The sequence below is a fragment of the Cibotium barometz genome, chromosome 34, assembly GCF_041138505.1.
Source record: "Cibotium barometz isolate CiBa-2024 chromosome 34, ASM4113850v1, whole genome shotgun sequence".
In the NCBI taxonomy this organism is placed as follows: domain Eukaryota; kingdom Viridiplantae; phylum Streptophyta; class Polypodiopsida; order Cyatheales; family Cibotiaceae; genus Cibotium; species Cibotium barometz.
In genome coordinates this window covers 46145372-46173162 of record NC_141079.1, presented here as the reverse complement: position 1 = coordinate 46173162, position 27791 = coordinate 46145372, and positions in this window count along the sequence as shown.

Below are 27791 nucleotides of genomic sequence, written 5' to 3'. Positions count from 1 at the left end.
TTTTGCTATCTTTTTTGTTATTGCCTAGAGTCTTTCCACATTGTTTTGTAGTTCTTCTATTTTGATAATGCTTGAATATGACCCATGGTTTCCCCCTGTTATACTGTAGGTGCCAATGCCTTGCTTCCTTTAGGAACTTTGAGAAATATTTCTGTTCCTTCTTTACTATATTAAGATTTCTAAGCTCATGCTTTGTGTTGGCTTTACAAATGGTCTTAGTGGCTATTGCTTGCATACATATATGATATTTCTAAGCAGACAATATCTTTGCCTATGCCACACCTATGGTATTGGTAGTCTTTCAGTGGATTTTTCATTACAACACTGACACCTTCTATTTTTTGTTATTGTTGAAAAGTGACAATCATGCAAGCTAAGTCATCGTTCTTGCCTATGCCACACCTATGGTTTGGTAGTCTTTATTGTAGTGGCTTTTTTCATTACAATACTTCCTATTTTTTATCATTGTTGAATACTGATAGTCATTCAAGCTAAGTCATCATTCTACACAAGTGCTATCCAACTTATGGTGTCAAGAATGCTATCTACTACTCCTCCTCCCTCCTTGTTGAGGTATGGAAGCCTTGTATAGGTGTAAGGTCCCCAACCTAAAAAGGGGAATCCTTAAGATGGTCCACTAAGCCTTTGAAAAAATTTCCCTAGTCATTGACACCTCGACCATGTAGAGATACGAGGATATGCCTACTTAGGTAAGACCTAGCTCTATCTCGAAGGGGGAGCGTCGTATCTCACCAAGAACACAAGACACATTAAATCTCGCTTATTCGCCCAACAAGATGCAACCACTTCTCCACGCTCTCGCGCGTAGCCCCACTCAATCACGACCATGTGGCAAATGAGTGTACCATAAATATCACATAAAATATCAAATAATTTCACAATTCTCATTTCCATAACATGAGTTGGGTGGAAAGTGGGAGGGTGGATTGCCCTGATGGCACCATCCTATGAACGGGTGGACCCGATTAGTCAGGTAGCTTTCCAACAAATCTAATCAATTGCATTACTCTAGGTAAATAAGTCCCTAGGCCATTCTATTCTAGAGGACTAGGTTAGCGGTTGTGCCTCGCATAGATGGGGAAAAAGGCGTTACTTCTAGGAATCAAGAATAGAGGTTTCCCAAGATAGGTCGATCACTCTATGGATGATTCGATTTTTAGAAATATTTGTGCCAATATAAGATGAGCTACTTTGGAGAGCGCGTCCACCAATATAAGATGAGTTACTTTGGAGAGCGCGTCCACCATTACAAAAATGGAATCATATCCTCCTTGCCCACTTCATTGGAGGAATATCCAAGGATTGAAGCTTTCTAGGCATCTTGACTCTTTCAACTTTGATCCTTTGACATGAGAGACGTTTCTTCAAGTATCAAAGGACACCATTTTTCAAGCGTGCCCAATGATAGATCCTCCTTAAAGCATTCAAGGTCTTTGCATAGCCTGGGTGCTCTACAGTAGGGCTATCATGAGCTTCATGGAGGATTAGCTTCTTTAGGGAAGTGTCCTTAGAAATACATAGCCTGTAATTGAAGTAGAGGCACCCATCATGGGTGAAGTAACCCTTGATTAGATTTTTCTCTTTCCCTGAAAGCTCCCCCTTCTTCAACTAACTTCACCATCCTTTGGCACAGTAAGGATCATGAAATGAGACTTCTTTCACCTTGACCAATATGGGATCATTTGGCAACATAGAAATTGCACTCAAGAAAGATTTGTGGTTAAGTGCATCTGTTATGGGCTACCACACCTCCAAGAGGGAACTCAACACATTCACCTAAAGGATGAGCAATAGATCACAACTGTCATAGGGCACTTACCAATGCTTCAAAATTGAGTCCCTTGAGGTCTCTAAGCTCGCTTGTTAAGCTCCAACCTCCAAACTCCATCTCCACATTGTCACCGTAGAGTCGCTCGCACCATCGCATAAGGCAATCACTCTCTCTCTCAATCTCTTCCACACAAGCATGAATCATACAAGCACAGAAGAGGAACAATGCTAGAATGCTCTCTCTCTCTCTCAATCTCTCTCAAGACACAAGGGAGAGCTCTCTATAGCACAAAGGGGATTGTGTATTTTCATTATGAGAAAATGCCCTATATACATTTGGCCCTTATTCACACTTGGGCACCCAAAACTTACTTACTAGGCCTTGGGTGGCCAATATTTCATAATGTATAACTTTTATAGTGCCGTTTCATGACACTTATTAATGTCCTCAATTGGAGGATCATGTTTGTTAATCCAAAATGGGATTAGCATCCCTCCCTTCCTAATGTAGGTTTTGCCTGCAGAACCTGTTACTGAGGTATATAGACCTGGTCAACAAACTCATGTCGGTAGAAGTTCCTTCTAGATTGGAGCTTTTTGAGTGTGTGTCGGAATGCTGAGTGTGATCTCCAGAATCATGTATCCACCATGTCTTAGAAAGTGATATGCATGTAGCTTGGATGAAATCGTAGTTGGTGGTAGTAGCATGATACCTCTGTCGGATGGCCCTTGGTTCATGTCAAACTTCAGGTGTTCTGCTTCATACCCATCATAGGGCTCCTTTGGTTGGTCTATCAGCACCACCACCAATTTTAAAAATCTGATGCTAGCCACAATTGCGGGGTCTAGAATTCTGCGCCATGCCCTTATCCATGTAAACATTTGCTATCTTTGCTCCTTAATGTTTGCAAATGTTGCTGGTAAGAAAATTGGGAAGTTGTAGCAAACATGTGAGTTGCGCCTTTTGGCTTCTTGAAATTCCAGCAGTGTCCATCTTCTTTTATCTGGCATGTATAGAGGATCTACCCGCAGTGTTGGTGGCGTGCCCATATACACTTGGCTGTATTCCAGAATTGCCAGGTACTCCTTCTGCCAGTCTGGTTGTATGCTAAAGTCTTCCAGTCTGGGGTGCTCTTCATTGGTGGCTATGGTGGCGTAGCCACCTCTTGTGTGCACAGGGTTTGCTTTCCTCCACCTTCAGAAATAGTAGCTGATCATCATGAATGCAATGATCCGTATCTCTAGCAGATCAACTAACTGAGGGTTTGCTAGCTTTGTGTGCCTTGCCACATTTGCCCATAATGTACGCTCTCGAGCCAATGGAAGTAGTTCTTCTAATTTAGGGCGTGGAGCGCGGAGAGGGTATGGCACATTGTGCTGTTTTGTTGGAGTGATTTTTGAATAAGCTTCTGGCATGATTTGTATTGTAGGCTCAAATGGAATTATCTGCATGAGGACTTTGAACATTAACTTTGGCTTCAAAGATTCCAATTAAACCCTCATACTCTGCACCTGACAAAGATTCCAATACGGTATCATCAGTAAATGCCTCAATATTAGCTTGCAGGATAGGATGTCGTACCTCTTGAGAGTGCCGTGGTGGAGATGCGTGAGGTGCCAGTATCTCCTTGGGGGTGAGAGGGTTAGTGGGAAAATCTATCTTTGGAGGACTAAAAGATGAGAAAATGCAGTCAGCTTGAGAGGTGTTAGTAGGTGGCATGTTAGGATATGGGTTAAGTAGCTTACTAGCGACATTAGAATAGACAAGGTAATTTGCTTTTGAAAATGAAGAAGAGGATTCTTCTTGCCCTTTGACCTGTGCTAGGGGGTGGGTGGCTAGGCTTATGAGATTTAATAAATTCTGTAAGTCTGGAATTTCTTTGGCATTGATAGTGGGATATTCTATGTGGGTAGCATCAAAATTGTATTGTACATTTGTTAGCATGGCTTCTAAGTGTTTGCAGATATTAGAATGCCAAAAGGATGATATAATGTGGACTCACATAAATTTAGATGCTGTTGAGTGTTATATACTTCTAGCCACCCATGACTAATAATCCATTGGTAACTATGTGCTACTACCTCATAGTTTGGCGGGCATCTTTGGAATGTCATCTAGGACAAACAGGTCTAATTTTTTGACATTGTTGTCCAATTTTTTGAATTTTGGAGATCGCGACACCAACTATGAAGGTTTAGCACTATAGGATGTAGAGGGTAGAAAAAGATGTCTTGGGGATTTGTTAATACTAAGTCTCCCCTCAAAATTCCCATTATTATGGTAGGATCAGCATCTTGTTCAGTATTTTGTTTAATTAGGGTTAGTTCTCATAGGCCTATATCTTCAGCTAGATTTATGTCATACTGAAGTAGGCCTATATCTTCAGCTAGATTTATGTCATACTGAAGTAGAGAGAGTGTTAGTGTAGACAAAAACAAGGTAAGAGTTTAAGGAGGGGCCCGAGGAGTTACTGGTATAGCTGACCCAACTCGGAGGTGCGCTCAAGGAGGAGTCAGAGATCATCGCTAGCTGGCTGCTGACTTCTATCTTGTACCTCCAGCCAACACTCTAACTCTTGTAGGCGGGAGTCTGTGTTGCTAAGGAGGTTTGAAATTGCTATTTCTCTGACCATCCTTGCAGCATCTAATTCTTCGAATCTTCTTGTTGCGTCTTCTTGGGCCCGCTTGGCCGTTGCTTCTCTTTCCTGAGCCTCAGTATTCTGTTGGAGCCTTTGGCCAGCTAGCCTCTGAGTGTCGTGTAGTTTTTGTGTAAGCTGTGTCACTGTCTCTTGGTGTGCCAACTCTTTTCTTTGTGCTTTGGCATCGCTTGCACTTATTGTTTCATTAAGTACTCTAAGCTTTTCTGCATGGTCCTTGTTTACTTGTCCCCTTTCGTGCTGTAAATGGGTTGCCCTCTCCTCCTCTGCCTTTAGCTATGCTGTTAGCTTCTGGATTTGGCCTTGCAAATCTTCTTCTTTGGGGCCCTGGCATTGGCTTGGAACTCCTGTATTTGTTGTGCATGAAGTGTAGTGAGTTCCTTGGTGTGGGTGACTTCTTTCTGCTTGTTCTAATTTGGCATTGACGTCCACATTGTCCTTGATTCTTTACACTATTGTTTGGCTTAAGACCATGTTATTACTCTCTAGGGTGTTATACTTTTTCTCCTGCTCCTACGTGGCCTTCAAGATCTTCATGATGACATCTTTATGGGTCGCTTTCAGCTGCTTCCAGGTTGGCTTTTAATTTTTGCACTTGTGTGGATGCATCTTTCACTTGTTTCTAGAGGGCGGCGTTACGATCGTGGATCATGTGCATGGCCAGACTTTTTGTTCTTGCTCCCACATTGCACTTGTGCTTGATTTGGCTTCGAGTCCACTTTGTGGTTGGTTGAACATGTGAGACCCCCGCCCCTCTGGGGGCGCTGGCATGGAGGAGGCAGCATCAGCCTCTCGCGCGGGGCAAGGATTCACACTCGGGGCCTCGCCCACGGATGTCTAGCCCGATGGTTCCTCCGAAACCAAACCTGAAAAAACTTTCCTCTCCCGAAAGGCAAGGGCGATTCCACCAGAAAAATCATCTTACGGGAGAATTAATCTAACGAGTCAAGGTCTTAATTAACCAAACTCATCTGACCGAACCCGTAAGTCACATGGTCAGATCAAGGAACAGACTTGCACTTGGTCCATAGAATCACCGCTTTTTTTCCCCTCTAGCGAGGCACATCTCTGTTGATTCCCTCCCATAGAACAAGGGTCTTCTTGGGACTTAATCTAACTAACGTAACTTAATTGTATCTATCTGTATCGCAGGAATCCCCCGATCCAGCCCGTCGGCCCATGGGTTAGGCCTATGGGTTAGCCAATCGTCCAACCACTGTATTGGTGGGATTCCTTTATAAAACTTTGGTTATGTTTTGCCCTGGGTACCGAGGAAAAGAGTACCCAGGCCCCCTAGCTGGTGCTTCAAGCAAAATTCAAGGTAGTCACACCACTTACACACCCAATATGAGATTGCCTTTTTAATAGATTCGATTGTCTTTAAAACAATCTTTCAATGAAACCATAGTATTACTGATCATAATCCTCCAAAATATCTAGTTCGTTGTTTTACAAAAAATATAATCTAGACTCTCCGTTTGAAGACTAGCTAGTTAACCAACGAGATCCAATATCAAAATCTAGTTCACCAAAAATAATTCCTTTCCAGTTCATCCATATCTTCCTTGACGTATGCATGGGTGTCCTAGAAACCGCGAGCTCATGCATAACCTAGTCAGAACCCTCTAGGATCCTACTTAGGTGTCCTAGCACTTCACTTAGGGATCGCTTTGCCGGTCCTCGCCCATCGTATCGAAAGCGCACCATTTTAACCATACCGAGGCTGGTCAAGATCTCGACAGGCTTTGCCGTGAGCGACGTCCCTTGTGACGACTCTCCGCCAGCTATTGCAACAATGAATCTCTCCTTAGTTAAATCATAGCCAAATGCTTCCTCCAGCATTCTAGCGTAAAATAATCCTAAAAAAAAGTAGAGTTTCTATGCAAGTAGAATCCTCGGTTTGAGTTTGATTCCACACAAAACCCTTTTTCCCACAATTCAGATTTTCTTAATTGAGAATCACTAGTCTCGCATCAAGGTAATCTACCCATAATTTTCACTGAATTTCTAATTAATTCTTGGTGATTTTGGTTAAAGGAAAACTTCTCTAATTCAGTGGTTGTCTATTCTTTTGTATATCAAAGATTTGAAATTGGTCACGAGGTCTTTGCTTGATTCAGATTATTTAAGAGATGGGCAAGTAATTTACTGGCCGCCGCCATTCTCACGATCGTGGTCTAAATAAAATTTTTCGGCTTACTTCTAACTTTGATTCCTAAGGATTTTCTTCACATAAGTTAACAAAGACTCCCAACTGTAAGGAAAATTCTAACTTTATAAAATTCCTTCCTTCCTAGACACAATAGAATTAAATAAATAGTTCTATACGAGAATAACGAGATTTTATAAAAATACTCTTCTTCCAATAATCCAATTTTGAGTATATATCATTTTGTTGATTTATCCACATATAAATATCTTAAAATATTCTTTCCATCAATTTGATCTTCAACATTAGTATACCCTTATTTCCTACGTGATATTATGGTGAAAGCTCTTCTTTGAATATCAAAATTAATTTAGATCTTTTTCTACTTAAAATAATAAAAATTTCTTTTTTTAAATAAGTAAAAATATCCCTATTTTGGAATATGCAAATAATTCCTCTTTTAATATTTAAATGTTTGAATCCCAAATATCATGGGAATTCCTCTTTTTATATCTAAATTCCTATGCATAAAAATAAATTTATCAAAAATTCCTCTTTTCTCTTAATTAAATAATTATGCATAAATACTAAAAAAGTATTTTTCATGAATATGATAAAAATCATTATTTTTGTATAAAATATCTAAACCTATAATATGATAGGAATTCCTCTTTTTGCTTTATTCAAAATATGCATAAAATTAAAACTTATTTTTTTTTTCTAAATTATTTTGCCATAGCTTTGCTGTAATTACTGATAATATTTAATTTTCTAATTGAATGAAAACTTGTAATAAAAATATGATAGAAACGCTTATTTTAGACTTAAAATTAAATTATGTATATTTAGCATAATTATAACCATAATTATAAGCATAATTATGATTATTTTCTCTGATTAAACTAAATTAACCATTCCTCATTTTTGAAATTGTTAGTATATTCCTCTTTCAATTTAGAATGAGTTAATGTGATTTTTCCTACTCATAATCAAGCTAAAAGTAATTAACCATTATTTTTACTAAATTAAAAATCATGAAAATATCAATCCTCATTCTCTAGCTCATCAAGCCAAGAGATTAGATTGAAACAAGAGATTATTATTGAAATTCATCCTTTTTCTAACGATCTAACCATAAAGATTATTCTTTTCAAGAGAGATTTTCTTAAAGAAAACATTATAATTAAGCATAAAGATTAACATAATTCTAATTAGACATTATGAATCTTTGGAAAGCTTGATTTGGAAAGCTTGATTTGAAGAAAGAACCATTACTTTGAAAGCTTCTCAAGCTTTAGAGGGGTTGAGAAGAAGAAAATCATTGAGATAATAAAAAAAAACCATAAGAATAGGATTACCTGTAAGTTTGGCTTGATTCTTTGATTAGCAGTGATGCCCCCAAGCAAGTCCTTGGCCACGTTGGAGAGTAGAGAAGCTCCAAGCTCCCAAGAGAAGAGGCAAAATAAGGGATAATAGAAATATGCTAATTTTTAAGATAATACTGGCATGGTATAGCTCAAAGATGAAAGTAAAAAGGAATGAGGGTCTATTTATAGGTGAGGGAGGCCACTAACCAAGTCCAACTGGGTTCTAGAGCTTTCTAGCTTCAGTTTGACCCAATTTGGACAAGATTTGGACCAGTTTGGCTCCCTTTTTGATCCAGTTTACTCCAAGAGAGAGGAGAGATATAAATATCACATTTTTTTGAATTAAAAATCCGCACCTACTTGATGGGGCTCCCCCTCCTTACCAAGGTGTCGAAAATTCATCATTTCTCCTAAATATCTCATTTTAAAACTAATATACCTTAATTTTTAACTAATAAAACTTATACTTAGTCAACTCTTCATCTTATGTGAGCATTTACTCATTTTTGGGTATTTTATTTTATTCTTTGCATTTATCTCATCCCAACACTTAGATTAATCCTATTGGCATATTGGAACCTTAATTGGACCATAATCCAAAAATTTCTAAAATGTGGACCCTTAGGCTAAGGCTTTTAATACACATATTTAATTGATTCCTAATGCACATTGGAGAATTTATTTTGAAATTTTGTTTTAGGGAAATATTTCTTAGATATTAGGAGAATTTTTATATCCAAAAATATCTTAATATTGATTTATCTCTCTCTAGAATATTTCTTCTCTCTAGGCCAAAATAATATTTTCTTGCATTTTGAAATAGGGGATGATTACAGGGGTTTGAGGTAAGAGCTTATTTATCATTTAGGACTAAGGAGGAATCTTACATCCTCTCCCACTTGAAAAACGCGAGATGTCCTCATCTCGCAAAGTGGGGGTAATCTTTTACCAACTCTTCTTCTTTCTTCCAAGTGGCGTCCTCTAAAGGAAAGAACTTCCACTTGAACAAAAATTCTCTGACTCTGCTCCTGAGAACCTTCTCCCAAATGTCAAGGATTTCTTCAGGTTGGAGTACCATCTGGCCTCCTTGAGTCAGAGAAATCAATTGTTCATCCATCAAGCACGTGACTCGGGCTAGGTACATACTTCTTAAGCAAACTGACATGGAATACATTATGTACCTTGAGATGGGGAGGCAAAATAAGTTTATAAGTTATATCTCCTACTTTCTTTATAACAGTATACAGTCCACAGTATTTGGAAGAGAGCTTCTTGTACTTCCATAAAGATAAGGAACTTCTTTTGGGTCGTACTCGAATGAAGACCATATCTGATTCTTCAAATACTCTCTCTAATCTCTTTTTATCAGCATACTGCTTTTGCCTTTCCTAGGTAGCCTTAATATCTTTATTGATTGCATTTGTTGGTCCATGTCATCAAGCATCTGTTTGGACATCTTGACCCTGATTAATGGGTTGGACCAAGTCAATGGTGTAAGGCAATCTTGTCCATACTACAGAGATTTGAAAGGGATCATCCCGATGCTTCGATGATAAGAATCATTGTAAGCAAAATCAACCAAGTGTGGCGTAACCACTTCTTGGGTTCCCTGCTGCCACAGCATGACCGCCGAAGGATATCTTCTATTACCTGATTCACTCTTTTAGTCTGGCCATCTGTCTTGGGGTGATAGGTTGTACTGAGATCCAAGAAAGTTCCTACTGCTTTGAAGAATGCAGTCCAGAATCTTGATGTGAACTTAGGATCTCTGTCACACTTACTATGCTCCTTGGGTAAGCCATGCAATCTAAAGATCTCTTTGAAGAAAACTCTCGCAATATCCACTGCAGTGTAGGTTTCTTTCACTGGAATCAGATGGGAAACTTTGGTTAGTCTGTCAACTACCACAAAAATGGAGTTGTAACTTGATTGCATTGAAGGTAGTCCGTGACAAAATCCATACTGATACATTCCCACTTCATCTGTGGAATGTCTAGGGGCTGTAGCTTTCCTAGCATCTTGACTCTCTCTGCCTTGACTCTCTGACACATTAAACATTTTCGTACATGATCAAGTACATCCTTTTTTGAGTCCTGGCCAGAAGAAGCTTTTCTTCACAAACATGTAGGTTTTTATGAACCTTGGATGTCCAGCTATCACGCTATCATGGGCTTCTCTCAGAATGTTTCCCTTTATTCCCTCATCATTGGGAATGCATAGCTGATTATTATGATACATGCATCCTTCATCCAATTTGTACCCAAAAACTCGACTCATTTCCTGAGGAGTCTTGCTTTCCTGCACAGAAGGATAGCAATAGGGGAAAAGAATTTGTCCTCCATGATTCTCTCCCTTGCTTCACTGATGAGATCAATGAATTTGACACCAATGTTATTAGCACAAGGAGGCCTTTCTACTGAGCGCATTAGCTACCACATTTTCTTTCCCGATACTTAGTTTCAAAATTGAATTCCTGCAGGGTCTGCATCCATCTTCTTTGACGCATGTTGAGATCCCTTTGGGTGAAGATCCACTTCAGACTTTGATGATCTGTCATCAAGGTGAATCTCTATCCCAAAAGATAATGTCTCCACAACTTCAGAGAATAAACTATTGAGAGTAACTCCAAGTCATGGACATCATAATTTCTCTCATGTGTTCTGAGCTTTCTGGATTCATAGGCTACTGCACGATCTTCTTGCATAAGAGCACCGCCTAAAGCAAAACCACTGGTATCACTAACTACCTCAAAAGGTTTAGAAAAATCTGGCAACTTAAGGACAGGGTTGGTTACTAGGGCTGTCTTCAGCTTATCAAAGGCACTTTGACACATCGCAGTCCACTGAAATAGGGTTCTCTTCTTGAGAAGGTTAGTTAAAGGGGATGCTATGTGAGCATACCTGGGTATAAAGATTCTATACCATCCGATTAATCCCAAGAATCCTTTGACTTCTTTCACTGTCTTGGGCTTTGATGACCAATCTACGACTGCTTAGATTTTTGCGAGGTCAGGAGAAATCCCATCTTTAGACACTATGAATCCCAAGTATTCCACCTGGTCATATAGAGAAAGAACACTTGCTCTTTTTTGCAAAGAGTTGGTGCTTCCTTAGGATTTCCAGGACCTTGCGCACATGATCTTCATGATCAGTTGCATTCTTAGAGTATAGCAGGATGTCATCAAAGAAGACAAGAACAAAATCATCTAAGTATTTTTTGAGAATATCCTGCATGAGATGATTAAAAGTCACTGGGAAATTAATCAATCCAAATGGCATGACTGTGAACTCATAATGTCCATAGCGAGTATTGAATGTTGTCTTCGGGATGTCTTGTTCCTTGATTTTGATCTAGTAGTACCCAGATTTGAGATCTATCTTTGTGAACATTTGGGTTCCACTTAACCGATCCAGAAGTTCATCAATCCTAGGGATAGGATACTTATTTTTAATTGTTAACTGATTCAATCCTCTGTAATCAATACAGAGTCTTAACGTTCCATCTTTCTTCTTCTGAAAGAGAACGGGCGCACCCCAAGGTGAGACACTGGGCCTGACAAATCCTTGCTCTGCAGTTTACCAAGGCGGTCTTCAGCTTATCAAAAGCGCTCTGGCACCTGGCAGACCATTGAAATGGGGTATTCTTTTTGAGAAGGTTAGTCAGGGGGGAAGCTATGAGAGCATACTTTGGTATAAAAATTCTATACCAACCAGTCAATCCCAAGAATCCTCTGACTTCTTTCACTGTCTTTGGTTCAAGCCAATCTATGACTGCTTGGACTTTTGCGGAATCTAGAGAAATTCCATCTTTGGATACCAGAAAGCCCAAGTATTCAACGTGGTCGGCAGAGAAAGTGCATTTGCTCTTTTTGGCAGAGTTGGTGCTTCCTTAGAATCTCAAGGACTTTTCGAACATGAGTCTCATGGTCAGCTGCATTCTTTGAGTAAATCAGAATGTCATCAAAGAAAACTAGAACAAAATCATCCCCAAGTATTCTCTGAGAATGTCCTGCATTAAGCGATTGAATATAGCTGGGGCATTTGTCAATCCAAACGGCATGATAGTAAATTCATAATGTCCGTAGCAAGTATTGATGGCTGTTTTTGGTATATCTTGATCATTGATCCTGATCTGGTAATACCCGGATTTGAGATCTATCTTTGTGAAGATCTGGGCTCCATTTAGCCTATCCAGAAGATCATCAATTCTTGGGATAGGATACTTATTCTTAACTGTCAGCTGATTTAGACCTCTGTAGTCCACACAGAGTCTAAGCGTTCCATCTTTCTTTTTCTGAAAGAGAACTAGCGCACCCCAAGGTGAAACACTGGGTCTTACAAACCCTTGTTCTAACAGTTGTCTAAGGTGTTCCTTGAGTTCGATGGCTTCAAGAAATGGCATTTTGTACGTGCGTAGGGCTACTGGTTGAGCTCCGGGGGTCAATTCAATCACATGATCTACTTCCCGAATTGGAGGCATTTCAGTTAGTTCTGCTGGGAATAGATCATCAAATTCACTTAACCATTCTGGTTCTTTAGCCTTAAGCTGCTTTGAGTCTACTGGGTTCATTTTGATAACATAATTTGCTGCTTCTTCCTAAGTCCTTTCAGCAACCTTGAAGCTTTTACTAACTGAAGGTGTGGGGATCCGAAAACTCCAGTTCCTTGAACTTTGTTCCCGTGAAGGTCATGGAAGGAAATGGCTCCATTGTGACAATGTATGTCAGCTTGATTTTTGTGGAGCCAATCCATTCCAAGGATCCCGTCAAAAACTCCCAGAGGTAAGACTTTGAATTGACAGTCGATTACATTACCATCTAGATTGAACTGGAAAAGATCTGTCTCATGGTGAGTGAAAAGAATCTTCCCACTGGCCAATTCAACTTGCATAGGTTTCCTTGATTTCTGTTCTAAGACTAGCTTACGCAAGCATCCAAGGGAAATGAATGAATGAGAACTGCTTGAATCAATCAAAAGCTTAAAAGGCTTACCCTGATACTCTGCTGGAGTATGGGTGACTGAGAACTGATGGGGTTAGGCCCTTGGTTTTCAATTGTAGCATAGATCTTCCCTCTTTCCTCTTCTACTACATCTGAAATTGTGATTGCCCTGGCTGCTGTGCAGTCTGAGGTGGAACTCTTTCTCTTTGGTTGCCCCAGTTCTGGGAAGGAGTTCTAAGGTTGCTCTGGACAGAGGCAGATGGCTGGGCTAGAGTTCTTCTGGGGTTTCCTTGGCTTGGGCGAGACGGACCTTGATTAGACTGGTATGAAGGGGTTGGTCTCTGAACTCGGGGTCCTTGACTTCCCTGTCCCCTTGACATGGCAGGAGTCGGGCAGTCTTTCAGTTGGTGTGACCAAAACCTTGGCACCCAAAACATCGGTTTTCACTTCTGAGCTCATCCCTCTGATTTCTTGAAAGAGGTGGGGCTCCTGAGAAAGTATTCTGGGGGAAGGGTCTTCCTTCGCTTCGGAACCTTCCTGCATCTTGATTATGATTCGGGCCTTGCTTCCTCTTCGAGGGTGGAAAGTTTGAAGTACTTCCCTGGGCTTGGAATCTTTTAAAGTTAGAGGGTGCAGGCTTTGGCGGGACCTTTACTACAAAGGCTTTGGTAAAATCTTTTGCCATTCTTACTGCTTCAGCCATGGACACTGGCTTGGCATTTTTGACCAATGTGTCCAAGGGTTCGTTCATTCCCCGAATGAACCTGGCCATGAGTTGTTCTTCATCTAGAGGTGGTGAATATTTGAGTAGAAGAGCAAAGGCCTAGTGGTATTCCTTGATGGTTTTGCTTGCCTGCTTTAGCTCTAAAAATTCGTTCATTTTGGTTTCCAAAAATCCAGGGGGACAAAATCTCTTTCTTAGATAGGTTTTTAGGTCGTTCCAGGACTGAGTATTTCTGTCCAGACGGATGGTGTCACAGTGGTTCCTCCATGCTACCCTGGCTATTTCCACTATTTTCAGCTAGGCAAGAGCCATTTTGCTCTGCTCATTGTAGCCTGTGACGTCAAAATATTCTTCCATGGCTTCCACCCATTTCTCCACAGCCTCGCCGAGGTTCTCCCCTTCTTCTCCTCCAGCCTCACCTAGGTTCTCCCCTTCTCCCCTTCTCCCCTAGGTCCTGGTTGAGTCCTATGAAGAGCCTTGCAAACATCAGGGGGTCAAGCTCATCATCTTCAGAGAGAGGGTCTGGCTGACGGCCACGGTTTCCTCGTCTCATGATTTTGCCAAAATTTATATATTATTAAATTTTTATTCTGATATCATCCACGAGATCCTAAGACTTAAGAGGTCCGAAAAATAATTTCTTAAACAAGACAATGATCTTATTGGAGATCTATGACATATGTCCGATAATAGATTTTTCTTTATCAGATCGTCCGTAAACAATCACTTATACAACAGGGAATTTTTCTCCAAAAAACATTTCTATATTTCTATAAAAGTTGCAATATATACATAGAGCAGCTCGGCTCCAGAATCACTGTCTCAATCGTAATCGTATAAAGAAGCGAAACTGCGAAGAAGACATACCATGGTACACACGATTCATTACACAAAGGGGTGCTGTAATTCTATTCCTAGGGATAAAGCGGCTAAGAAGTCTAAAAAATTGGCATGAAGTTCTGAAGTTCCTGGGTGAATGATCAAAGAGTTGAACATGCTGAACAAGCCCTAGTCTTATCAAAATCATGGCCAAGGAAATATTTTGCCTGAGCCTTTGACGCTGATTGGTACTGATGTTAATACACCGTCCTCCACTGAACCACATATACCGATGTTGCTCAAGAGGATTAGGAAAGTAAAGACTCAAAAAATGGCGAGCGAGTCTCACTCTGCTCATTCGGGTCGTAGCAGAGTTGATGAGGTGATCAAACGCAAAAGCTATCATATCCTGACTCTGAGAGAGTCCAGGAATTCCATATAGGTTTGGGGTGTCTATCTATAAATTTCCAATTCAATTTATAAGTTTTCAATTTTTGAAGTTCATTCATATAGTATTAACAAGTGAAAAACATTTCTTTCCCAGATTTCTATTAAAAAAATTTAGGCAATTTCTGCTCTGATACCAACTGTGAGATCGCTCTGCCCCCTCCGCGCACTTAACTCCCGATAGATGACAGCGGAAGCAGCCCCCTCATGCGCGGGACAGGGTTTCTCACTCGGGGCCTCGCCCACGAATGTCCGGGCATGAGACTAGGCTGGTGGTCACTCTCCGAAAACCGAAACCGAGAAAATTTCCCATGCCCGGAAAGCGGGGACGATTCCACCTTTTTGAATTTTTCTTAACGAGTTTTTTCTATAACGAGATCAATTCTAAACTATCCTTCACCTAAATAAACCAGATAGAAGGAAACTATTACTGATATAATTTGATCATCTGAGTAAATTCAACGCTTTTTTCCTAATCAAGATCAGGCACAGTCGTTGATTCACTCAATTGAGAAATTTATCAAGGAATTAACTAACTACTCGAATCCTAACGTAAACTTAAGATTTTTCAGTTTGATTATTAAAACTCCACTAATTCCAGCCAAACCCCATCCGGCCCATGGGTTAGCCACCACCCTGCCAACTGGAATCGGTAGATCCAAACAATTACTCACCCACCCATAATTGAAATGCCTTTCTTAACTTTAGCTTTAGAAAACAGGTACGCACACACTCCTCTTTAAAACTTTAATATAAAAATAATCCATTGACGAAACAGATATGATCACGGATTTCATAACTCAAAATTTCCATTCAATCCTTTGTTTCACAAAAACAGTACCACTTTGGACTCTCTGTTGGGACCAGCTGGTCATCCAATAAAACAGACTACAATAATCATTTCGTCAACATACATATATATATATATCTTCCTCGACATATGAATGGGTGTCCTAAGCACCGCGAGCCCGTGCATCGCCTGGTCAGAACCCTCTCGCGTTGTAGTAACACTCCGATGTGTTATGTGAGATCCCTCTGGCCCCTCCGCGCACTGAACTCCCGGTAGTTGACAGCAGCAGAAGGAGCCCCCTCATGCGCGGGGTAGGGTTTCTCACTCGGGGCCTCGTCCACGAATGTCCGGGCACGAGACTAGGCTGGTGGTCACTCTGAAAATAAAAACCGAGAAAATTTTCCATGCCCAGAAAGCGGGGACGATTCCACCTTTTTGAATTTTTCTTAACGAATTTTTTTCTAACGAGATGAATTCTAAACTATCCTTCACCTGAATAAACCAGATAGAAGGAAACTATTACTGATATGATTTGATCATCTGAGTAAATCCAACGCTTTTTTCCTAATCAAGATCAGTCGTTGATTCACTCAATTGAGAAATTTATCAAGGAATTAACTAACTACTCGAATCCTAACGTAAACCTAAGATTTTTCAGTTTGATTATTAAAACTCCACTAATTCCAGCCTATCCGGCCCATGGGTTAGCCACCACCCTGCCACTGGAATTGGTAGATCCAAACAAGTACTCACCCACCCATAATTGAAATGCCTTTCTTAACTTTAGCTTTAGAAAACAGGTACGCACACACTCCTCTTTAAAACTTTAATATAAAAATAATCCATTGATGAAACAGATATGATCACGGATTTCATAACTCAAAATTTCCATTCAATCCTTTGTTTCATAAAAACAGTACCACTTTAGACTCTCCGTTAGGACCAGCTGGTCAGCAAACGAGATCCAGTAAACAGACTACAATAATCATTTCGTCAACATACATATATATATCTTCCTCGACATACGAATGGGTGTCCTAAGCACCGGGAGCCCGTGCATCGCCTGGTCAGAACCCTCCAGGATCCTCCTTAGGTGTCCAGGTACTTCACTTAGGGACCGCTTCGTCGGCCCTCGCCCATCGTACCGGAAGCACACCATTTTTCACCATACCTAGGCTGGTCAAGACCTGGGCAGGTTTTTGTCGCGTGAGCTGTCCCTCGAACACTCCCCGCTAGCAGCTGTTGCAATTGAACTTCCCTTAGATAAACATATATGCCAAATGCTCCCTCCCAGCATTTTGGCATAAGACAGTCCTTTAAGAAAATAGGGTTTCTATGCAAGTTTACAATTTTGATTTTGTTTGAATACCATGAATAAATCTTAAATCCGTATCCCAATACTTCTAGATCCAGGTCTGAATTCCAAACAGAATTCCTCGAATTCTGTTAACTTGATCCTCATATCAAAATCAAAAGTCTTAACTTAGTTTCAGATTCGGTGGGGGATTTGAGTACATTTTTCCAGAACTGGGCACATCATCCTTGATTGAAATTGACGAAGGAATTAGGTCTTGGTCAATAGTCTGAATCAGAGTTTGGGTCTAGAAAGGTTCTTCCTAAACTATCTTTCTCGAAAGGTACTATTTCAATTTCTCTTTTTCTAAATTTCGTTCGACGAATATTTGCTTACAGATTTTTAAAACATGAATTTCTTAGGAGGAATAAAATAATCATTTATCTCGATCTCCGACTTCGATAGTTTAATTGAATTTTCTCATTACCATCTCAATGAATATGAAATGGTATCATTTCTTCTCACAGATTATCTACTTATTATGATTTTTTCAATTTTTGTGAAAATTAAACAGAGGATTAAGGAGAACCCTTATTTAATTATAAAGATTTTATATGCATCTTACTATGCATAAAATCCAATTCTGATGAAAGTCACACTTTTATCATCATAAAAATCATTTATGTTGAAAATCACTCTTTTATCATGAAAGAATTTCATTTATGCATATGTTTATGCATAAAAATCATTTATGATGAAAATCACACTTTTAATATAAAAAATATCTTTTATGCATATGTTTATTCATAAAAATCATTTATGATGAAAATCACACTTTTAATATAAAAGAATATCTTTATGCATAAAAATCATTTATGATGAAAATCACACTTTTAATTAAAAAAAATATCTTTTATGCATAGGTTTATGCATAAAAATCATTTATGATGAAAATAATACTTTTAATATAAAAAATATATCTTTTATGCATACTTTTATGCATAGAATCAATAATGATAAAAGTAACACTTTTATAATAAAAAAATATTCTTTTATGCATAGAAATCAATAATGATAAAAGTAACACTTTTATAATAAAAAAATATATTCTTTTATGCATACTTTTATGCATAGAAATCAATAATGATAAAAGTAACACTTTTATAATAAAAAAATATTCTTTTATGTATAAAAATCAATATGATAAAATTAACTCTTTTGTAATAAAAGAAATATATTTTTATGCATAATTTTAAGCATAAAAATCCATAATGAAGAAAGTAACACTTTCATAATAAAAAAATTATCAATAAGTATCTTTCATAGAATTTAATTCTATTAAAAATTATTCTTTTATAAAAATTAATCAATATGCATCTTTTTATGCATGAATGAAAATGACACTTTTAGAATACTCTAACGATGGGGATTACTCTTTTTGATTAATAAAAGATAAAATTTATTTCACAAATTTTCAAAATTTTTTGCCATAACCTCCTTTGTATGGCTGACCATTTTTCAAATTTTAACTTACTAAAATTAATTAAAAGTTTACCAAGAGTATTTAAATCATTCTAATGTAAACAATCAAAGAGAAACATTATGAAAAACTTGATTTTATTCATTAATCATTCATCTAGGATAAGAATGGTTGGATTTACTAAAGAAGAGAGGGGAATGTCTTTTTTCAATGAGGCATAACATCATTTGCAATTTAGAGAAGACAAAAATCATAAAAAACCATAAAATGAATGGGAAAGAGAAGAATCTCCAACTTACTAAGGAATTTGAGAGCTTTCCTTTGGCTTGATGGTTTGAGGGTTCTACTCTTGTTTGGAAACAAGAGTGGCCACCAATCTTTTGGAAGAGGGTTGGTCAAAAACTAATGAATTATGAGTAAAATTCACTGTTTTTGGCACCTGGGAGAGGCAGGGTAACAGTGCAAAACACTATTAAGTTTAAACAAAGGGGAAGGCTTCTATTTATAGGAAAAAGTGAGCTTCTAACCAAGCCAACTGATTCTAGAATTTTCCAGATTAGTTAAATCAATTTTTGACCATTTTTGGGTCAGTTTTGCTCACTTTTTGGATCTAGTTGAAACAGGAGAGAGGAGAGATAAAAATATCTCATTATTTGGGAGTTTAAAACTCATTCAAGCATGTGAAATAGGTGCCTCCTTCATGAGAGGAATTCCCCCATACTGAGGTGTCAAAAATGCATCATTTCACCTAAATATCTCGAGTCTTTTTTTAACTATTAACCTTGTCCTTAGTCATCTTATGTGAGTATTTACTTATTTTTGGGGGATTTTTCTTTTATTCTTCTATTTATCTCCTCTCTAAATTTGGATGAATCTTATTGGTCCATAGGAACCTTAATTTAAAATTTCGAAAAAATCTTGACCTTCAGGATAATGCCTCTTGATTATACTTAATTTCTAATGCACCTTCTGAAAATCTTTTTGAACTTCTGTTTCAGGGGAGCTTATTTTAATAAGACGAGATATTTTTCTATCCAAAAATATTTAAAAGTTGAATTACCATGCTCTAGAAGATTTTCTCTCTCTAGGCCAAAACTGGTAGAAACAAGATCTTTTATATTTCTGAAGAGGGATTTGATTACAGGGGAAGATGCTGGACATCTTGAGAGACTGGGGAGGAATCTTACATGTTATGGGAATTGCTGATACAGATAGCACACCACTTGTTGTTCATCGCACATTCCGTTGTTGCTGGATGGCCAGGATTATGGCAACAAGAACACCAGACTTCCTTCGTGGACGAAGACTCCCTTACGGGAACCGTGCTGACCTTCCCACTTTTGTGAGATTTCTTGGTCTCTCGCACACTGATGCCTCATCAGAATCTGTATTGCTACTATCCTCCGATTCACTGTGCGAGCTCCGTGAGTCCGAATCCTCCTCCGAACTGTGTCGACGGCATCCTCGTGACGTGCTGCTGCTAGATTTCTTCTTGGATCGCTTCATAGTGGTGGAATCGTTATCCTCTAACGATTCCCCTGTGAGAATAGACTGAGCAATGACATCCGCCAAACGACGTATTCACTTTGTCCACAGTGGCCATGGCTGTGCGCAAATCCTTTGCTAACCCTTTCAAGAAATAGTCATTCAAGACCTCCTGGGCTGGCCGCTGTGCCAGCAAAACCCGCTGCAATAACACTCAAAATTTTGCAGCATAATCCTCCGCTGTGCGCTTGCCTTGCTTGAGGACCCGTAGCCGCTCCAGAGTTTGGGCTATTGTCTTCTCCACCCGAAACTTGCGCAAAAACGATAGACGTACCGCAACAAGGGGTGGAGGCACATTCAAGCCATAAGAGTTGTCAAATTGCAGCACATGTGCATCTGGATCTTCTCCTTGTTTCCCTTGAAACTTAGAATACTTGATGTTGTTGGCTGGCGCGGCCATCACTCTACAGGGTGCGGGTGTGTAACCACCGGTGGTGAAGGAAACAACCATCGCGTAGCCGTCCGAGGAGTGGTTGGGGGTGTCAAAGAGCACCCACCTACATTTGGAGTGCGGATAGGAGGACAGGAACGGCTCCGTCTCGTCGTCGCAACCCGGGCTCTGGCCCTGCACACCGGGGAAAGAGGCGGGCTACTCGTCGAACCATGACGAGCTTCGTCAAATAGACGGTGGCTGCGCCGCCCAATTGCTAGGACCACCAACTCAGGAGGCCCCTGAGAACACATGCGCATTCGCAAACATCATGGTCGCCAAGTGTAATCGCATTTACTTCTTGTGCAGATATAGTAAGTGATTACGAGACTGGTTACCTTCATATACAACATACTTATCTTACAAATTGATAAAGATTAAGATAACAGCATGACAGATTTAAGACAAGTATGGAAAATTTGCATAGAACATCACAACAGATTTGATTGATTGATTTGTGCATACAATTACATCCATATATAGGAATAGTATCCTGTGATCCGAATAGACATATCTTCCCATGACATCCCCTGGAATCTCTAACTGACTATTGCGCATTACAATTTACCCAATGCGGTTGCAAGAATGCGGTTGCGGTGTGCGGTTAATGCCGCAACATTCCCTCTGCATTCTAGAAAGAGCCGGAGTTCCTGAAAAAGAGCTTCGAGGAAAAGGTCTTCCTTCATTTCTAAAACTTCCTATCTCCTGATTTTGATTGGGACCTTGGTGTCTCTTTGGAGGCGGAAGGTTGGAAGAACTTCCCGGTGTTTAAAGAAACAGACTATGACATATGTCTGATAGTCAAATCACTTAGATAACCGGAAATTTTTCACAAAACATTTTTTATTTACATAAGGTTGCAATATATACATAGAGCAACATGGCTCCAGGAAATCAAAACCTCCGTGGTATAAGCATGAGATGGTGATACTGGGCTACTGGCATGCCGTGATACAATCGCTCCCTTCTGCTAAAGGTGCTACAATCTTACTACTTGGGATAAAATATCTAAGAACTCTATAAATATGACAAGAAAGCCTAAAATCTCGAGGTGTGGGGTGATACATGATAACACCGCGAACCACCTTTAGCCTCAACAGAACCATGGCTAAAGAGATATTCTTCCTCAGCATCAGGCACGCTGGTTGCAAGAGGCATGGAGATATTGCCCTACATGCCACTTATGGTGCTGTCTCTCAGCCGAGTCCGGGAAATATAATTCCTTGAAATGATTTGCAAGTATTTCTTTGCTCGTTCGATTCGTATAGCGGAGGAGGGGATATGCTCAAAGAGGCGAAAGCAGTCATATCCTGAGACTGAGTGAGATCGGGAATACCAGATACACATGGAACTTCCATCTATAAAACAAAATTCATCGATTAAAAGTCTCATTAATGAAGCTTAAGGAATGAAAACACAATACATAAATGCTCTTTTTGAGTTTTTATTATAAATTTCTCATAAAATTCATTTTTCCTTCTTAATCTTTCAACAACGCTTTTGTGAGATCCCTGTTTCCACCGAGCAACAGATTCGGGATACTAGCAGCGGAAGTAGCACTTCTCGCATGGGACAGGGGTCCCACATTCGGGGCCTCACCCACGGATATCCGGATAAGAGACTAATCCGTCGGTTGTTCCAAAACTGAACCCGGAAAAACTTCCTTTACCGGAAAGCACGGGTGATTCCACCAGGATAATTTTTTACTCTAACGTAGTCAAGATCATTTCTGATTGAGCTGATCCAATTACATCTATAAGATACTTGGTCAGATCAAGGAAGAAACTTGCACTTGGATCATTGGGATCAACGCTTTTTTCCCCATTCAAGAGGCACAGCCGTTGATTCCTATCCATAGAACAGTTACTGTCCGGGATTTATTTTATCTATCGTAAAAACAAAAGTTTGAGTCTCGATTTGCGGATCCATCAGTCCAGCCTAACCCCATCCGATCCCATGGGTTAGCCAACCGCCCAACCACTGTAGTGATGGGATCCAATTTGGAATTTGGTTAGGTTTTGTCCCGGGTACCAAGGAAAAGAGTTCCAAGGCCCCCTAGCCGGAAGTTCATGCAAACATAAAACTAGCCACACCACTTACACACCCAATATGAAATTGCCTTTTTCTTAGCATCAGCTAACTTTAAAACAATCCTTTAATGAAACCATAATACCACTGATCACATTCTTCCAATTTATCCGATTGATTCATAATTTCCCATCATTCCTTCATCAGAGTATCTATGGCATCATTAGCAACTAGAACGCTCACCACCTGTCCACACAGGGGCCTTTTCAATAGTTCCTAGCCCATAATACTCGGCAATGTAATCACTTATAAAAATCAAGATGGACTCTCGTTGAAGATCAGCAAGATCAACCAACAGATCCATATAAAGAGCCATGGACTCATCCATTGAAGACCAGCAAGGTCAATCAACCAGATCCATGCCCGGTTTCACAAAAACAACTCTTACTCCTTGTTCCAATATCTTCCTCGACGCACGCGTGGGTATCCTAGGCGACCCAGAGCCCGAGCACCGTATGGTCAGCACCCTCTAGGATCCTTCGCAGGTGACCTAGCGCTTCACTCATAGGCCGCTTCCTTGGTCCCTCATCCACCGTACCGGAAGCTCACCATTTTAATCGAACCGAGGCTGGTCAAGACCTCGGCCGACCTTGCTACGCGAGATGTCCTCCATTGACTCTCCGTCAGCAGTTGCAACTTTATCAGTTAGGTCTCCACGACCTTAATCACAAGACGGTCAAAATGCTTCCCCAGCATTCTTGACATAAAACAGCCATTTACAAACAGCATTTACAAACAGTTTACAAATACAATTTCTATATTAACTCTCATTTTTCCACATTATGCCTCATTAATCCACATTACTTATTCCGCATTCCATTTATATGTGTACTCATCCAATCACATCATTTTCCATCTCTTCACTTCAGATTCCTTCACATCACATATCATATATTCACATCCATATCTACATCCATACATCCACATCCACATCCACATTCACATCCATACATCCACATCACATATCATATATTCACATCCATATCTACATCCATACATCCACATCCACATCCACATTCACATCCATACATCCACATCTACATGCTTACCTCTATTTTCACATCCACATTTATACATCCACATCCCATATCCACATTCATACATACACATCCATATCCACATCCATACATCCACATCCACATGCATACATCCACTATCACGTCCTCATTCATACATCCACATCCACATGCATACATCCACTATCACGTCCTCGTTCATACATCCATATCCACATGCATACATCCACTATCACGTCCTCATTCATACATCCATATCCACATACATACATACATCCACATCCACATTCCCATTCACATCTATACATCCACATCTACATCCACATACATACATACATCCACATCCACATTCCACATTCACATCTATACATCCACATCTACATCCATATACATACATACATCCACATCCACATTCCACATTCACATCTATACATCCACATCTACATCCACATCCACATTCCCATTCACATCTATACATACACATCTACATCCACATACATACATACATCCACATCCACGTTCCACATTCACATCTATACAACCACATCTACATCCACATTCACATACATCCACATCTACATTCACATTCACATCTATATCCACATCTATATTCCCATTCACATCTATACATCCACATCTACATCCACATACATACATACATCCATATCCACATTCCACATTCACTTCTATACAACCACGTCTACATCCACATTCACATCTATGCATATACATCTTCATGCATACATCCATTTTCACATGCATACATCCACACTCCCATCTCCACATCCACACATCCACATACATACATCCATTTCCACATTCCCATTCATATAACCCCATATGCCTTCATATCTAATCTTTTATATCACATCCATTCTCACCCTATCACAACCCATATACATCTTATCTCATCTCATACACTTCTTATCTCATCCCATACACATCTTATCACATCTTAACTCATCTTATATGCATCTTATCATATCTTATCACTTCCCATATCTTTTATGCATACTTCAATGCATGAAATTCAATTATGCTAAAAGTAACACTTTTATAATAAAATAATCATCTCTTATGCATACCTCTATGCATGAAATTCAATTATGCTAAAAGTAACACTTTTATAATAAAATATTCATCTCTTATGCATACCTCTATGCATGAAATTCAATTATGCTAAAAGTAACACTTTTGATATAAAAATTTATCCATTATGCATACTTCTAAGCATGAAAATAAAAATGATAAAAGTAACACTTTTGATATAAAAATTTATCCATTATGCATACTTCTATGCATGTAAATAAAAATGATAAAAGTAACACTTTTGATATAAAAACTTATTCTTTATGCATAATATAAAAATTTAATTTCTCCATGATTATAATGAATTCTTTCAATTAGTCTAGGATGATAATTCCTAGAATATGGTAGGAAGTCCTCTTTTTATGCTTTGAATGAAATTATTTTATGCGTAATTTTTATAAAAATTTTGCCATAGCTCCGTTGCTATGACTGATAAATCTCAATTTTTCTAAGGGATAAAGCTTATCATTAAGGAAATAATTAGAATGGTCTCTAATTGGATCATCAATCCATAATGGATTGAATCATCAATATGCATAAACTAAAAGCATAGAAAAAAAACCATTAATTTGGCCTCAAGCATAGCTTAATCTTGGATTAAGGAAAAGCTTTATGAAAAGCTTCATTTGGATTGAGAATGGGTCATGAGTATGACCATTTCTTGAGTGAGAGAGAGAAATTACATAAAAACCATTAGAATTTAACATAAATGGAAATTAACTTCAATAGCATTTATTAAATTATGTAACTCTTCACTACTATTCACCAATTAACTTCAATAGCATTTAAAAAAAAACCATACCAATTAAGCTTCTCAAGCTTGAGAGGGGTTGAGAAGAGAGAAACATTGAGAAATTATAGAAAAGAGCAATATTCACTAATTACCTTACAAATTGCTTGATTCTTTGTTCACGGTAGAGGCCCCCAACCAATCAATTGGTTAAGTATGTTGATGGAGCCACTAATGGGGATTGAAGAAAGAGGGAAGCTCCAAAAACTAGTGAATTATTAAATGAATTCACAGTTCTTGGCTTAGGTGGAGTAGAGTAACGATGCATAAACACTATCTATTTTTCAACAAGGGGGAGGCTTCTATTTATAGGAAAAATTGAGCTCCTAACCAAACAAACTGATTCTAGAATTTTCCAAATCAGTTTGGTCAATTTTTGACCATTTTTAGGTCAGTTAAGCTAACTTTTTGGAACTAGACTTGAATGAGGAGAGAGGAGAGATGAAATATCTCAATTTTTATGAGTTTAAAACTCATTCAAGCATGTGAAATATGCACCTCCTTTAAAGAACTCCCCTTCCTTACATATGTGTCATAATGGAATCATTTTAATATTGCTCATAGTTTTTTACTAATAAACCTTGTACATTTTCAACTCTTCATCTTATGTGAAATATGCACCTCCTTTAAAGAACTCCCCTTCCTTACATATGTGTCATAATGGAATCATTTTAATATTGCTCATAGTTTTTTACTAATAAACCTTGTACATTTTCAACTCTTCATCTTATGTGAGCATTTACTCATTTTTGGATACCCAAAATATCTCATATTTTTAATATTGCTCATAGTTTTTTACTAATAAACCTTGTACATTTTTCAACTCTTCATCTTATGTGAGCATTTACTCATTTTTGGGTATCTTCTTTTACAAATAGGATTTATCTCCTCCCTACACATGGATTGATGCTATTGGCCCATAGGAACCTTAATTGGACCATAATCCAAAAATTTCTGAAAATCTAGACCCTTAGGCTAAGGTCCTTTATACCCATTTCCAATTAATTCCAATTGCACATTGGAAAGTTCTTTTTGAATTTCTGTTTCAGGGGAACTTATTTTAATAAGATGAGATAATTTTCTATCCAAAAATATTAAGAATCTGAATATTCTCTCTCTAGAATATTTTCTCTCTCTAGGTTAAAACAGTTAGAAACAAGGTCTTTTATATTTCTGAAGAGGGATTGATTATAGGGGAAGATGCTGGACATTTTGAGAGGTTGGGGAGGAATCTTACATTCTCTCCCACTTGAAAAATGCGAGATGCCCTCATCTCGCCAACTGGGAGTAATTTCGCAAGATGCACAAGTAAGAGACTGAGAGAAAATTTTTAATTAAGATTAACCACCAATTAAAAAAAGTCTCAAAAAGAGCAAGATTCAAGATAAGAACAAGATTAAAACTTTATTCATTCTCGGAACATATACAGTAAAGATAGAAGAACATCTTTACACTTCCATAAGCCCGTCCATCATATGGTCACAAAAGCAGCATTCACAAGCTGCGCACGTATAAGGTAACTCATCTATGGGAATAATTCTGTTGGTTATTGTCGCACCTATCTCAGTGGTATGAGGTGATCTAACAAAAGGTCCTCTGAGAGGCAAGCCAAAAACGGAGTAAAGGCATATCTTCTCATGAGGAAGAAAACACGCCAGTAAGAAGACCCGCTCAGAAAACCCAAGATGCCTTGATCTCATGACGCAGTAGTATCGGGGACCCAAACCCAAAGCTTCAATAACCATGGCCAAGCGGACATTATTACGAAAATGTTGTTGATCCCAGGGTGTTACCCTAGTTATGTCTTGATAGGTCCGCCATTTGGTCTGCGCTACAGAAGTTCCCAAGTGAGGGAAAAGTGAGCGCTCATACTGTTCTATAAAATCCTTCTTCACAGACTCACTTGCGTCTTGAAGGTGAGGAATCATTATGGATAAAACTAGTTCTTGTTGCCAAGCCATGAAGGAGATTAAGAAAGAAAGGAGATCGATGGGAGTAAGATTACTGTGAACGACAAGTAAAAGTTACGACTTATATAAAGGAAGGAGCTAGCGTAACTTAGAAGCCAACGGTAACTTGCCACTGAAGTTTTACCGTCTTTCCATGATTTGGGTTTGGCACATTTTTCTATAGAAGGCATTCAGAACTTTGAGATGAGGAGATAAAAGAAGTTCGTAAGCTAAATCACCTACTTTCTTTGGTCCACAATATCTGGGAGATAACTTCTTATACTTCCCAAGAGATAAAGAACTTCTTTTGGGCCATACTCGAATGAAGACCAAAACCTTGATATTCAAAACATCGATTCTCACTTCTGAACTCATTGTTCTGAATCCTTAAAACAACGTGACTCCTGAGAAGTATTCTAGGGAAAGG